At 43.8% G+C, this 14,832-nt stretch overlaps 1 long non-coding RNA gene across 3 annotated transcripts; it reads right to left on the bottom strand.

Moving 5' to 3' along the window:
• Positions 1-858: 858 nt before the first annotated feature.
• Positions 859-13,825, bottom strand: LOC119030715. Of its 3 annotated transcripts, none has more exons than XR_005078387.1 (5): positions 13,684-13,825; positions 13,374-13,492; positions 13,195-13,296; positions 1,177-1,278; positions 859-1,050 (listed from the first exon to the last, which is right to left on the bottom strand). It is a non-coding gene; the product is annotated as an uncharacterized LOC119030715 (long non-coding RNA). The 3 variants fall into 3 exon arrangements; XR_005078388.1 differs by lacking the exons at positions 13,195-13,296; positions 13,374-13,492; positions 13,684-13,825 and adding exons at positions 1,426-1,527; positions 1,605-1,723; positions 1,919-2,079; XR_005078389.1 differs by lacking the exons at positions 859-1,050; positions 1,177-1,278 and adding exons at positions 12,610-12,827; positions 12,946-13,047.
• Positions 13,826-14,832: the final 1,007 nt, after the last annotated feature.

The following is a 14,832-nucleotide window of genomic DNA, read 5'->3' as shown; positions in this document are numbered from 1 at the left end:
AGGGAACCTCCGGAGCCTGCTGCCCCACCAGTTCCTCCATCCCATCTGCAGCGTCAGACAACCTGGCGTTACCACTGAGCACCGCAGACATATCCGGTTGTGGATGCACCCCCACATACTGCCCCACTAACTTATTAAACCCCGGCCAATCCCTGCCCAAAATTAGAGGGTGCACCAGGCGGGAGCTAACTGCAGCCTTAAAGGATCATTTTGGTCGATTTCAACATGCAGCTTTATTGGTCAAGGTACCCTTGACTTGCCAGAACCGGAGACGCGAACATTTTTGGTCCAACTCTTACAGGGCTTCTTGAATGGAGAGTTAGCATTGACAGCTAACCCATGGGGGCAGAAATTTACACTGTAGTTTAAGCGTCTTAACATGCTCCAAATCTCACCCAAAAAGTTATGCAACATCAGCAAACACCTTAAAACACAGCACTGTAGCGTGTATAACAGTGTGTTTGTGCAAGCAGCCACATACTGGTTTGTTTACAGCCTTGTCTGCCGGTAGTCCAAACAAGTCAATCCGTCGAGCTTGCGCTTACTCCCTCACTGGCAGAGACGAAGATATTGACCACGAACCTTTTGAATTCAACGGTAGAGCATATTTGTTCGAACTGGAGTATACAGATGAGGAGTTACTTACACTAGAGAACGAGAGAGCGGAGAGAGACGTACAGAAAAGCTAACTCTCAGTGCAGAGCAAATAGACTCATAACAAGCTATTATAAGGCTCATGGCCTTGCTCTGTTGATTTCTTGACAAAAAATAAAGTATTTTATTTGGTACTTGTACTGAATATCCTTTAGAATACAGCAAAAGAAAGAAAAGAAAAAAGACATTGAGCCAAGATGGCATGATAGAGTTGATGGACTTTATTTTTATTGAAACTTTTTTACATTCAGCTCATGAAAGAGTCATTTTTTGCCAATTTGAAATGATGAGTTAAACATGTGCGAAAACATATTCCTACTACTGCTACTGATACAACAACAAATGCTACTACTACAACTATTCTCCAGAGTTGTCCATCTGTTGGGGGCAGATTTCCTAACAGGGAGAAAGACAAAGAGAGTCAAATACAAAGATTGATGAGAGAAATCAGACGATACCATTTCACGACGATGCACAAAAAAAAAAAAAAATGTGTCTAACATGACAAGTAAATCTTCTTACCTTAACTGATGTTTATCTTGTTGCCGGCACCAATGGATCCTGAGTTTTGACCAACACTGACCCCAGAAACGTTTCCAATACTGGAACAATCTCCCAGTCCCCCTGATGAAATATCAGGATTTAGAAAAGGAGTAAAATGTTAACCACAGAAACTCAGATTGTTGGCATGAAGATGCTCTCGTCTGAATATTAGTAATGAATCTGAAATAAAGGGCTCATACCGACCCAGCACCATGAGGAATCACTCACCTTTGATGTCATACTGTTTTTCTGCTCCGATTTTGCTATCATTTGCTCCACAGACTGTGACGTCAGTGACGTTACCCAGAGGAGCATTTTTTCCAGCACCACCTGTAAGTGTAGTCAGAGAGATTTAATGAAACTGTCAAGTTAACCTGACAGATAAATATAATCACAACGTCATTTACCTTGTACATCATACGTATTGTCGGCACCAATTTTGCCTGCGTTACTGCCAGCACTGACATCCTTGACGTTACCGATTTGCGACATTGTTGCAGCTGAAGTCTGGACAGACAGAGAGTCACTAAGAGGAAAGCAAAACAGTGATCATCATAAGAATCGGTCACCACAAGATGAAGTACATACATACATACATGCATCTAGTCTAGCAGCTTAGCTTTGATATAAAATGCACACATAAAAAATGAGATAGAAAGATGCATTTTGCTGTATTTTAAAGAAAGCAGTTCACAGAGATGTAATGACGTCTTCAGCTTACCACAGGATTCAGTTGTTTGTCGTGAGCTGTCAGGTGAGCTTGTTGAATTTGGAAGAGAAGACTCAGCCTTTATAAGTGCTCTTGACAAGCGCGTTGGTGGTTTTTAGGGGGAGGAACTTTCTAAATATGGTTAACAGGTTTTATTGTTTCCTTCGCCTCAATTCCACAGAAGTAAAAAAGAACATGGAGATTGTGAAACAAATTCTCAACATAAAGAATTTCAGATAACAAGATCACAAGACAGCAGTTACAACATGTTGCCACTTGTTCAGTGCCCACACAAACTGTCAAAAACTAAAACTTCCAGGGAAGCTCTGCTGCGTACTCCAGAATTTTTAGATGAATGCAGATTGTCATTAGAACCAATGCGACAGGGTAAATGCTCACCTTTGAAAGGTGTGTGGTCCTTTGTAGAAGTGTTGTCTTCATGGAGTGAGACAAAGGAGCAGACAGCATGTATGGCATCACGTGGGCAAGTGGTTTGCTAATGTCACGATGTGAACAGTGTGCTCCAGTAGTATAGTCAGGCAAACAATAAGGACATCAAACTGGGTTTGGGGAGGTTTCCATTTGTGCCGGTCCAGTTCGGTGTATAAGCTAACTGTTGAGCTGATAGCTAAGCTCAACAGGTGGTGTGGTGCTTCTGACTTTTTAACAACAAACGTATTGTGAAAGTCTGCTGGGAACGTCTGGCGGAACCCTCTGTCAGGGAGGTCTTCAACTCCCACCTCCGGGAGAGCTTTGACCAGATCCCGAGGGGGGCTGGGGACATTGAGTCCAAATGGACCATGTTCTGCACTTCCATTGTTGACACCGCTGTTCGGAGCTGTGGCCGTAAGGTCTCCGGTGCCTGTCGTGGTGGCAATCCCCGAACCCGGTGGTGGACACCGGAAGCAAGGGATGCTGTCAAGCTGAAGAAGGAGTCCTATCGAGCTTGGCTGGCTCGGGGGACTCCTGAGGCAGCTGACAGGTACCGGCAGGCCAAGCCTGCTGTGGCACGGGCAGTCGGGGAAGCAAAATCTCAGGTCTGGGAAAAGTTCAGGGAGGTCATGGAGGAGGGCTACCGGTCAGCCTCGAGGAAATTCTGGCAAACCATCCGGCGCCTCAGGAGGGGAAGCAGGTCTCCACCAAAACTGTTTACAGCGGAGTTGGGGATTTGTTGACCTCGACTGGGGATATCATCCGGCAGTGGAAGGAATACTTCGAGGATCTCCTCAGTCCCACTGACACACCTTCCATAGAGGAAGCAGAGGCTGGGGACTCAGAGGTGGATTCATTCATCACCCAAGCCGAAGTCACTGAGGTAGTTGGGAAGCTCCTTGGTGGCCAAGCACCGGGGGTGGATGAGATCCGCCCTGAGTACCTCAAGTCTCTGGATGTCGTGGGGCTGTCTTGGCTGACACGTCTCTGCAGCATCGCGTGGCAGTCGGGGACAGAGCCTCTGGACTGGCAGACAGGGGTGGTGGTCCCCCTATTTAAAAAGGGGGACCGGAGGGTGTGTTCCAACTATCGGGTGATCACACTCCTCAGCCTCCCTGGGAAAGTGTACTCCAGGGTACTGGAGAGGAGAATTCGGCTGATAGTCGAACCTCAGATTCAGGAGGAACAATGCGGTTTTCTTCCTGGCCGTGGAGCACTGGACCAGCTCTGTACCCTCCGCAGGGTGCTCGAGGGTTCATGGGAGTTTGCCCAACCAGTCCACATGTGTTTTGTGGACTCAGAGAAAGCATTCGACCGTGTCCCTCGCGTCATTCTGTGGGAGGTGCTCCGGGAGTATGGGGTCGGAGGCCCTCTGCTAAGGGCTGTACGGTCCCTGTACGACCGGAGCAGGAGCTTGGTTCGCATTGCCGGCAGTGAGTCAGACCTTTTCCCGGTGCATGTTGGACTCCGGCAGGGCTGCCCTTTGTCACCGGTTCTGTCCATTATTTTTATGGACAGAATTTCTAGGCACAGTCAGGGGCCGGAGAGGGTCCAGTTCGGGAGCCACTGGATTTGATCTCTGCTTTTTGAGGATGATGTTGTCATGTTGGCTCCGTCGAGCCAGGACCTCCAGCATGTTCTGGGGTGGTTTGCAGCCGAGTGCGAAGCAGCTGGGATGAGAATCAGCACCTCCAAGTCTGAGTCCATGGTTCTCGACCGGAAAGTTAACGTGGCAATGTTACGGCTGTCGCCGAGCTCTGCCTCCGTTTTGTGTGTCTGTGTGTGTCTGCCTGCTTATCGGTGTTATTTCGGGATGTGGGTGCTCCTCCCCCTTCTCGGCCTGAGGAATTCTGAGTGGAACGACCCACCAATCCAGACGAAGCAATTGGCGGAAGTTGCTACAAATCTCTGGCCAGCATGGCAGTCGGGGTGGCTGTGATTTCACTTGAGCAGCATGCCACTGTGTCTCTCCAAAGTATACAAAGTGTGAATTGTTGTGGACTGGGCCAGGCATAGATCTACTAAGTGGAGGGCTGCTGTCTTGACTGTTTTTGGTTTGGAGTTACTAGGTAAGTAGACAGGGAGGTTTTAGTTTCATTTTGTTTAAAAACAGTAGTGCAGTTTTACGAGTCCTCTTTTGGTTATATCTGTTTTTTTTTTTTATTTAACAGCACTCACAGGCCCTCTGTCTTCAGCATACTGTTTGTGTTTTTTTGTTTGTTTTCTTTTTGACAATCCCGCTTCCGGCAAATAAATAACTATAATTCACCAATTACACCTGGTTTTATCCGCTATCGAGCTGGGTCATAACAGGCAAAAAGAAATGTTTTTTCTGGGGGGATGGGCATCATAAGGGAATTATGCTTAGGGCACCAAAATGGCTAGCAGACCTGTATTATGTAACAACTCCGCACACTGTGAGGTTATTTATTTTAACACTTTAATGCGGAAATTGCAAAATAAGCTGAAGATGAAGTCATATAGTGAATCATTTTAAGTTTAGTTCTGGAACGATTTATTTTTGAAAACCAACCTGTTGATTTCTTGACAAAATAAAAAATATAAGTAATTCATTTGTCTTTGTTCTGAATATCCCTCAAAATGCAGCAATGTCAGTCAGAAATTAAGAAATAAAACACTGAGCCAAGACAGTATAATAGAGTAGATGGACTTTATTTTTATTGAAAGTTTTTTTTTTACATTCAGCTCATGAAAGAGTAATTTTTGCTAGTTTGAAATCACGAGTTAAACATTTGCTAAAACATATTCCTACTACTGCTACTGATACAACAACAACCACCTCTACTACTACTACTTATACTAAGGCATTTCAATTATTAGCCAAAAAACATAATTTTTAGAAGAGTTGTCCATTTATTGAGGGGCAAGTTCCTAAAAGGGAGAAAGACAAAGAGAATCAAATACAAACGTTGATGAGAGAAATCAGACGACATCATTTTACAATGATGCATTCACAAGAAAAACAACACACAATCTTAAAATGTGTCTAATGTGACAAGTAAGTTTTCTTACCTCAGCTGATGTTGATGTCGTTGCCGGCACCAATGGATCCTGAGTTTTGACCAACACTGACCCCAGAAACGTTTCCGATACTGGCACCATCTCCCAGTCCCCCTGATGAAATATCAGGATTGAGAAAAAGAGTAAAATGTTAACCACAGAAACTCAGATTGTTGGCACAAAGATGCTCTTGTCTGAATATTAGTAATGAATCTGAAATAAAGGGCTCATACCGACCCAGCACCATGAGGAATCACTCACCTTTGATGTTATACTGGTTTTCTGCTCCGATTTTGCCATCATTTGCTCCACAGACTGTGACGTCAGTGACGTTGCCCACAGAAACATTTTTTCCAATACCACCTGTAAGTGTAGTTATAAGAGAGATTTAATGTAACTGGCAAGTTAACCTGACAGAAAAATATAATCACGCCAGCATTTACCATGTACAGCACAGGGTTTGTTGCCATCAGGTTTCCCTGTGTTATTGCAGTCACGAACATGCTTGCAGTTACAAGTTTGCGACATTGTTGCAGCTGAAGTCTGGACAGGCAGAGAGTCACTAAGAGGAAAGCAAAACAGTGATCGTCATAAGAATCGGTCACCACAAGATGAAGTACATACATACATGCATCTAGTCTAGCAGCTTAGCTTTCATATGAAATGCACACATAAAAAATGAGATAGAAAGATGCATTTTGCTGTATTTTAAAGAAAGCAGTTTACAGAGATGTAATGACGTCTTCAGCTTACCACAGGATTCAGTTGTTTGTCGTGAGCTGTCAGGTGAGCTTGTTGAATTTGGAAGAGAAGACTCAGCCTTTATAAGTGCTCTTGACAAGCGCGTTGGTGGTTTTTAGGGGGAGGAACTTTCTAAATATGGTTAACAGGTTTTTTTGTTTCCTTCGCCTCAATTCCACAGAAGTAAAAAAGAACATGGAGATTGTGAAACAAATTCTCAGCATAAAGAATTTCAGATAAGATCACAAGACAGCAGTTACAACATGTTGCCACTTGTTGCCCACACAAACTGTCAAAAACTAAAACTTCCAGGGAAGCTCTGCTGCGTACTCCAGAATTTTTAGATGAATTTCAGATTGTCATTAGAACCAATGCGACAGGGTAAATGCTCACCTTTGAAAGGTGTGTGGTCCTTTGTAGAAGTGTTGTCTTCATGGAGTGAGACAGAGGAGCAGACAGCATGTATGGCATCATGTGGGCAAGTGGTTTGCTAATGTCACGATGTGAACAGTGTGCTCCATGCTAACGGTGACATTAGTATAGTCAGGCAAACAATAAGGACAACAAACTGGGTTTGGGGAGGTTTCCATTTGTGCCGGTCCAGTTCTGTGCCTGAGCTTCAACTGTTTTGATTTTGTTCCAACAGACTGAACTGGCATTTGTCAGATGCGACGTGAGGTGGAAAGAGCTATTTTATTTTTAAGAGCCATTTTTTCTCCAGTTTCCCTCTGCTGGAGTCTCATTTTATGTATCAAGTTGTTGTTAAACCTTTGAATAAGACATCTCATTGAAACCCATTCATCTGAAAAATCAGTACTGTGCTGTGTCAGGTATCCTGTACAGGTGATCATGTGTGTGATGAATAAGCAGGTTACAAACAGGTATTGACTCAGCTCCTGCCCTCATTTCCACAGAATCCAAAAGAGTGTGAGAGTGTTTCATGAACAGTGTTGCATCAGAACATTTTCAGTCGTGAAGCCAGAAGGTGATGACGACAGAGAGCTGCCACAACAGGTATCAAGTAAACTATGAACTGGGGCAAAAATAAATGCTTGAAGTCTTTAAAAGATCATTTTCAAAAAAGAATGCAGCAGTTTTCAGAGGATTGCCTCAATATTAACATTTGTGGAGCTGAGAACAATTAGTCAATAAGACATTAGTCAAGTTTCATTTCAGGTTTTTTTTCACAGGTTTATTAATAGGACAGCTGCAGAGCTGACAGAAAACAGGGTGAAAGAGAAGGTAGTGACACACAGCAAAGGGACCCAGGTTGGAACCCGAACCCGGGGCTGCTGCAGCGAGGACAAAGCCTCTCTACATGGAACCAGCCACCAAATGAGCTGATCGGTGGCCCCCAAATGTAATTGTTGTTCGAGCAAACACGTATAAAACATTCAGTACCACTCTGCTTTCAACTGTGTCTCTCCTGGTCCAGCCTGTTCATGTTCATCCTCAATTACTAAATTTTAAAGTTCTAATCTGAAGGATGCACAGAAGTATAATCATGAACAGTTCAAGTACAAAGCTTGTAGAATGATGCAGTTTAGATTAAGACTTAGACTTTCTTTTATTGTCATTCGAATGTCACTTTACAGTGCAATGGGAATGAAATTTCATTTCAGGGGCTCAGAATAGTCAAAAAACTAAAGCATGTATTTACATGAAAAATGAATAATTGAAAAAGTGTAGTTTTAAATACTATATAAAGTATGCAATATAATGGACAATATACAATATGGATGGGGGAGGGAATTGTTATTTTGTGTTTAACAGTGTTATGGCAAGAGAGAAGAAGTTGTTGTGGAACCTGGCTGTTCTGCTGCAAAGGCTGCAGAGCCGCTTTGCAGAGTCCAGCAGCAGGAGATGGAAGGTGTCATAGCGAGGATGGAAGGTGTCACTCCTGATAGTGTGAGCCCTGGTCGGGCAGGGTCAGGTTGCCGGCTTTGCACCAGTCCACCAGATGTTTCACCTCTTCCCTGTAGGTTGTGTCATTGTCGTCACAAATAAGGCCCACTACTGTTGTGTCATACGCCAACTTCACGATGTGGTTAGTAGTGGACCTGGCACAGGGTCATAAGGGTGAACAGCAGTGGACTCAGCCTTGAGGGGAGCCGTTGCTCAGGAAGATGACACTGGACGTGCTGACACCCACCCGCACAGATTGGGGTCTGTCAGTGAGGAAGTCCAGCAGCCCGTTACAGAGTGGGATGCTGAAGACAAGGGGGGGCAGTTTACTCTCCAGACGTTGCGGCATGATGGTGTTGAATGCTGAGCTGAAGTCCAGAAACAACATTCGCACATGTGTGTTCCTCCCTTGTAGATGTTGTAGGCTCAGGTGCAGTGCAGAGGAGATGGCATCCTCTGTGGAGCTTCCTGGCCGGTAAGCAAACCATTACGGGTCAAATGTGAGGGGGAGTCTGGAGACAATGTGGTCCTTTACTAGCCTCTCGAAGCACTTCATCATGATGTTGAAAATGTAGAAGATCTTATACGTGCAGAATTGAAGTAAGTCACATACATTAATTTTGGCCTGCATCCCAAGTCAATGATCAGTTTGGCAAAACTGCTACAAATACACAGTTTGGTGAAAAACGTTTTGTAGTAGACAAAATGCTCTTGTTACCATATTTAAGTTGTATTCAATTAAATGGTGAAATAATGTTTAAGATTCAGAAATGTAGTCTTGTAAGGAGTATCATTTGTCTCTTATTCCTGTAGGCAAGATATAAACATAAAATGTCATCATGAATGTTATAAAGCAAACATTACTGTTGAATTGTGTGCAATATTGAAACTCATTGTATTATGCATTTATATTAGATTAGATTAGATTTCTCATACAGTTAAGTAAATGAGTTAACAATAAAATAATAAATAATAAAATAAAATAAGTAATAAAGGGGGAGAGCTCCTTGGCTGCATGCAATTTTAAATGTTTAGCTCTTTTCGGTATAAGATTCTTTGTTTGAATATTTTGTCTCTTTCTATACTGATCCTTTTTCTTCGTATTTCTAAATGAATGCAGGATCAATGCTGAGACACGTACAAGGGGGAGGAAGATACAGATGATGAGCAAACATCTACAAGCAGTTCTGGCACGTATCAACCCAGCCGGCCAGCAGGTCTGTAGACTCCACAACAGTACCAAGCCCTGATCAACCACCCTCAACCAGCAGTTTAGGGACAGATACACAGCAGAGAACCACCACCTATGAAAGCACAAGTCCTGTCATTGAGAGTCCATCAGCAGGTGACAATGTAGAGACCTGTGTGACCTGTTCTGTGTACTGTGTTTACAAAGTTACCGGGGCTCCACCCTGGAGCCAAGCCTGGGGTTGGGGTTCGCAGGTGAGCGCCTGGTGGCCGGGTCTTAGCCCGCGGGGCTCAGCCCGAAAGAGCGACATGGGCCCGCCCTCCAGTAGGTTCACCACCCGCAGGAGGGTTCAGAAGGGGTCGGTGCCATGTGATTTGGGTGGCGGTCGTGGGCCCCGACAACCCACTCCCCGGACGGTGACTCTGGCCATGGGGACATGGAATGTCACCTCGCTGGGGGAAAAAGAGCCTGAGCTGGTGCGGGAGGTTGAGCGGTACCGGCTAGAGATAGTCGGGCTCACCTCCACGCACAGCCTGGGCACAGCCTGGGCTCTGGAACCCAACTCCTTGAGAGAGGCTGGACTCTCTTCCACTCTGGAGTTGCCCGCAGTGAGAGGCGGCGAGCTGGTGTGGGCTTGCTTATAGCTCCTCAGCTCAGCCGACATGTATTGGAGTTTTCCCCGGTTAACAAGAGGATCGTTTCCCTGCGCCTTCGGGCCGGGGATAGGCCTCTCACTGTTGTTTCGGCTTACGGGCCGAACAGCAGTGTAGAGTACCAGGCCGTCTTGGAGACCCTGGGAGGGGTACTGGAGAGCGCTCCAACCGGGGACTGTCGTTCTGCTGGGGGACTTCAGTGCTCACGTAGGCAGTGACAGTGTTACCTGGAGGGGTATGACTCGGAGGAACGGACTCCCCGATCTGAACCCGAGTGGTGTTTTGTTACTGGACTTCTGTGCCAGTCACAGTTTGTCCATAATGAACACCATGTTCAAGCATAAGGGTGTCCATCAGTGCACGTGGCACCAGGACGCCCAAGGCCAGAGGTCAATGATCGCCTTTGTGGTCGTGTCATATGACCTCCGGCCATATGTCTTGGACACTCAGGTGAAGAGAGGAGCTGAGCTGTCAACTGATCACCACCTGGTGGTGTGTTGGATCCGCTGGCAGGGGAGGAAGCTGGACAGACTCGGCAGACCCAAACGTATTGTGAGGGTCTGCTGGGAACATCTGGCGGAACCCTCTTTCAGGGAGGTCTTCAACTCCCACCTCCGGGAGAGCTTTGACCAGATCCCGAGGGAGGCTGGGGACATTGAGTCCAAATGGACCATGTTCTCCACTTCCATTGTTGACACGGCTGTTTGGAGCTGTGGCCGTAAGGTCTCCGGTGCCTGTCGTGGTGGCAATCCCCGAACCCGGTGGTGGACACCGGAAGCAAGGGATGCTGTCAAGCTGAAGAAGGAGTCCTATCCGACATGGCTGGCTCGGGGGACTCCTGAGGCAAATTAACCCTCATGTTGTGTTCCGGTCAAATCTGACTGATTTAAAAGTTTCATCTCTGAAAAATGTACTTAATTTGATTAGACTGACCTAAGAGTCCATGACTTTGTCCACAAAGAGGATTTCAACACACAAAATAAATAGTATTCATTTGCATACAATTTTGTGTATTTAATTCAACTTTTGTACACTCTTGGTGTTCCCGGTCATAAATGACCAGTCATTAGAAATGAATGGGGGAGACTACAATTAGTGTATAAAAACTGATCTCAGGTACATCCTCATTTGTCATATGGACACACAAACACACATGCACACACACAAACACACATGCACACACACACACACACACACACACACACACACACACACACACACACACACACACACACACCTTGGTTCCCAGGCAACCACCACGGGAACCTTAGCCTGGTAGAGTCTCTGTCCCGCGGGAACATCACCTGTTCTCAGAAAGTTGCAGCATTGTTTCAGTAATACTGAACTTTTCTCGCAGCTTTGGTAGCCTATATCAATGCTTTTTTGAGGCCTTGCTCACAGTTCATTGTGTGGTAGCACCATGGCACGTCGATATACCATAAGTGAGGATATTGATTACATATGTGATTGCCACACTGGTGAGGAGGAGAGAAGCCAGGAAACTGACAGTGAGGACACTCTTGTGTCCTGCTGTCCAAAGAAAAGGAAAAATGTGTTCCTGATGACGACTCTGCACAGAGATGCTGCTGTGATCACCAGGGAGGACAAGAAACCCAATGCCATCCTGGATTACAACAGGAACAAAGGCGGAACTGACAACCTTTATAAGGTATGTTGATTTTTATTTTTCATGTACTTCTTCTCTATCATCAGATTGTTTAACCTGCACTATAAAAGTAAGACTTGGTTTAGGTGGAGTACACATTAAATTTATGAACAACACTGAGTCAGTTCTTTCCATTTGAATGTGATACATGAGGTATCATTTGTATGTATTCCTGATTTGATCTACTTTGTGCACTTTTGCAGGTTACTGGCACAAACTCTTGTCAGAGGAAGACACGTTGGCCCATGTTGGAGTTTTTCAACATGTTAGATGTGTCAACATACAACGTATTTGTGCTGTGGATGGAGCTGAATCCAAGATGGAAGCAGGGGAAAAACACGTCTGATAGAGTGATGCATATTGTAATGTTATTGTTCTTGTTAGTTGTTCTTTAATGACTTTAACACATTGATCTTGTAATATTGTGAAATTGTTTTGGGATAATTTCCTTTGTACACAAATAAAATATTCCGGTCACTTTTGACCGGGAGCAAGACTAGTGTTACTTTGTGTGACTGTATAAAAAAAATGAAATGGTTTCAAAACAAATGTCCTTGATAACTTTGACCCTAGGTAGTCTGTGATAAACAGTATACTATGTTTCATCTGATTATTTTTTATTATAGAAAAAATCCAGAAATTATGCTTTTTAGAACTCAAATTCAAGATGTATACGCTCAGGTCAGTGAGGTATACAGGCCATAAATAACAAATAGAAGTTCAAAACTTGTAATGTTCACGAGAACTAAAGTTGATAAAAAGATCTAACGCAACAAGTAGTGATACTTATGTATTTTTACAGTTTTTATGATAAGTTTAAATGGAATGGTCATTTTTGACCGGGAACACAAAATTGTTTAACATGAAATGAACACAACATGAGGGACAAGCTGAAGATAGTCATACTGTGAATCATTTTAAGTTTAGTTCTGGAATGATTTCTTTTTGAAAACCAACCTGTTCATTTCTTGACAAAATAAAAAAATATAAGTATTTCATTTGTCTTTGTTCTGAATATCCCTCAGAATGCAGCAATGTCAGTCATGAATTAAGAAATAAAACACTGAGCCAAGACAGTATAATAGAGTAGATGGACTTTATTTTTATTGAAACTTTTTTTACATTCAGCTCATGAAAGAGTAATTTTTGCTAGTTTGAAATCACGAGTTAAACATTTGCTAAAACATATTCCTACTACTGCTACTGATACAACAACAACCACCTCTACTACTACTACTTATACTAAGGCATTTCAATTATTAGCCAAAAAACATAATTCTTAGAAGAGTTGTCCATTTATTGAGGGGCAAGTTCCTAAAAGGGAGAAAGACAAAGAGAATCAAATACAAACGTTGATGAGAGAAATCAGACGACATCATTTTACAATGATGCATTCACAAGAAAAACAACACACAATCTTAAAATGTGTTACCTCAGCTGATGTTGATCTTGTTGCCGGCACCAATGGTGCCTGAGTTTTCACCAACACTGACCACAGAAACGTTTCCAATACTGGAACAATCTCCCAGTCCCCCTGATGAAATATCAGGATTGAAAAAAAGAGTAAAATGTTAACCACAGAAACTCAGATTGTTGGCATGAAGATGCTCTCGTCTGAATATTAGAAATGAATCTGAAATAAAGGGCTCATACCGACCCAGCACCATGAGGAATCACTCACCTTTGATGTCATACTGGTTTTCTGCTCCGATTTTGCCATCATTTGCTCCACAGACTTTGACGTCAGTGACGTTACCCAGAGAAGCATTTTTTCCAGCACCACCTGTAAGTGTAGTCAGAGAGATTTAATGAAACTGTCAAGTTAACCTGACAGAAAAATATACTCACAACTTCATTTACCTTGTACATCATACGTGTTGTCGGCACCAATTTTGCCTGCGTTACTGCAAGCACTGACATCCTTGACGTTACCGATTTGCGACATTGTTGCAGCTGAAGTCTGGACAGGCAGAGAGTCACTAAGAGGAAAGCAAAACAGTGATCGTCATAAGAATCGGTCACCACAAGATGAAGTACATTCATACATACATCTAGTCTAGCAGCTTAGCTTTGATATAAAATGCACACATAAAAAATGAGATAGAAAGATGCATTTTGCTGTATTTTAAAGAAAGCAGTTTACAGAGATGTAATGACGTCTTCAGCTTACCACAGGATTCAGTTGTTTGTCGTGAGCTGTCAGGTGAGCTTGTTGAATTTGGAAGAGAAGACTCAGCCTTTATAAGTGCTCTTGACAAGCGCGTTGGTGGTTTTTAGGGGGAGGAACTTTCTAAATATGGTTAACAGGTTTTATTGTTTCCTTCGCCTCAATTCCACAGAAGTAAAAAAGAACATGGAGATTGTGAAACAAATTCTCAACATAAAGAATTTCAGATAACAAGATCACAAGACAGCAGTTACAACATGTTGCCACTTGTTGCCCACACAAACTGTCAAAAACTAAAACTTCCAGGGAAGCTCTGCTGCGTACTCCAGAATTTTTAGATGAATGCAGATTGTCATTAGAACCAATGCGACAGGGTAAATGCTCACCTTTGAAAGGTGTGTGGTCCTTTGTAGAAGTGTTGTCTTCATGGAGTGAGACAGAGGAGCAGACAGCATGTATGGCATCATGTGGGCAAGTGGTTTGCTAATGTCACGATGTGAACAGTGTGCTCCATGCTAACGGTGACATTAGTATAGTCAGGCAAACAATAAGGACATCAAACTGGGTTTGGGGAGGTTTCCATTTTTGCCGGTCCAGTTCGGTGTATAAGCTAACTGTTGAGCTGATAGCTAAGCTCAACAGGTGGTGTGGTGCTTCTGACTTTTTATGATGGCCTTGAATTATAGCTGAGGCAATGCATCAACATCGTCAATACTGCAGATGCATCTATTTGTATAATGTGCATTGCAAGCAAGTAAATCAAGCTTCATGTGTCCTGTAGGTCCCCCAGTAAAAACACACCACCCTGTTCGGTTGATGCAGTCCCTCATGAACAACTGACCACTCTTGAATGGCCGACTGCTGCTGTTCTTGGGTTACAGGCCTACTCTTCCTCCAGAGCCGCTCTTCACTGCCAGACTGATGGAAAGGTTGAATATCCAAAAGCCCGCCGACCCTCCACATGCAGCTCTGTGGCAAATGCTGCCTTGATGAAACAAAGACTTCTACTTCACATGTCACTGCTGCCAACAATTCTCCAGTTTCCCTCTGCTGGAGTCTCATTTTATGTATCAAGTTGTTGTTAAACCTTTGAATAAGACATCTCATTGAAACCCATTCATCTGAAAAATCAGTACTGTGCTGTGTCAGGTA

This window comes from Acanthopagrus latus, chromosome 13 (assembly GCF_904848185.1).
Source record: "Acanthopagrus latus isolate v.2019 chromosome 13, fAcaLat1.1, whole genome shotgun sequence".
Lineage (NCBI taxonomy): Eukaryota > Metazoa > Chordata > Actinopteri > Spariformes > Sparidae > Acanthopagrus > Acanthopagrus latus.
The sequence above is the reverse complement of the archived record's forward strand: the minus strand, read 5'-3'. Positions and strand labels throughout refer to the sequence as shown.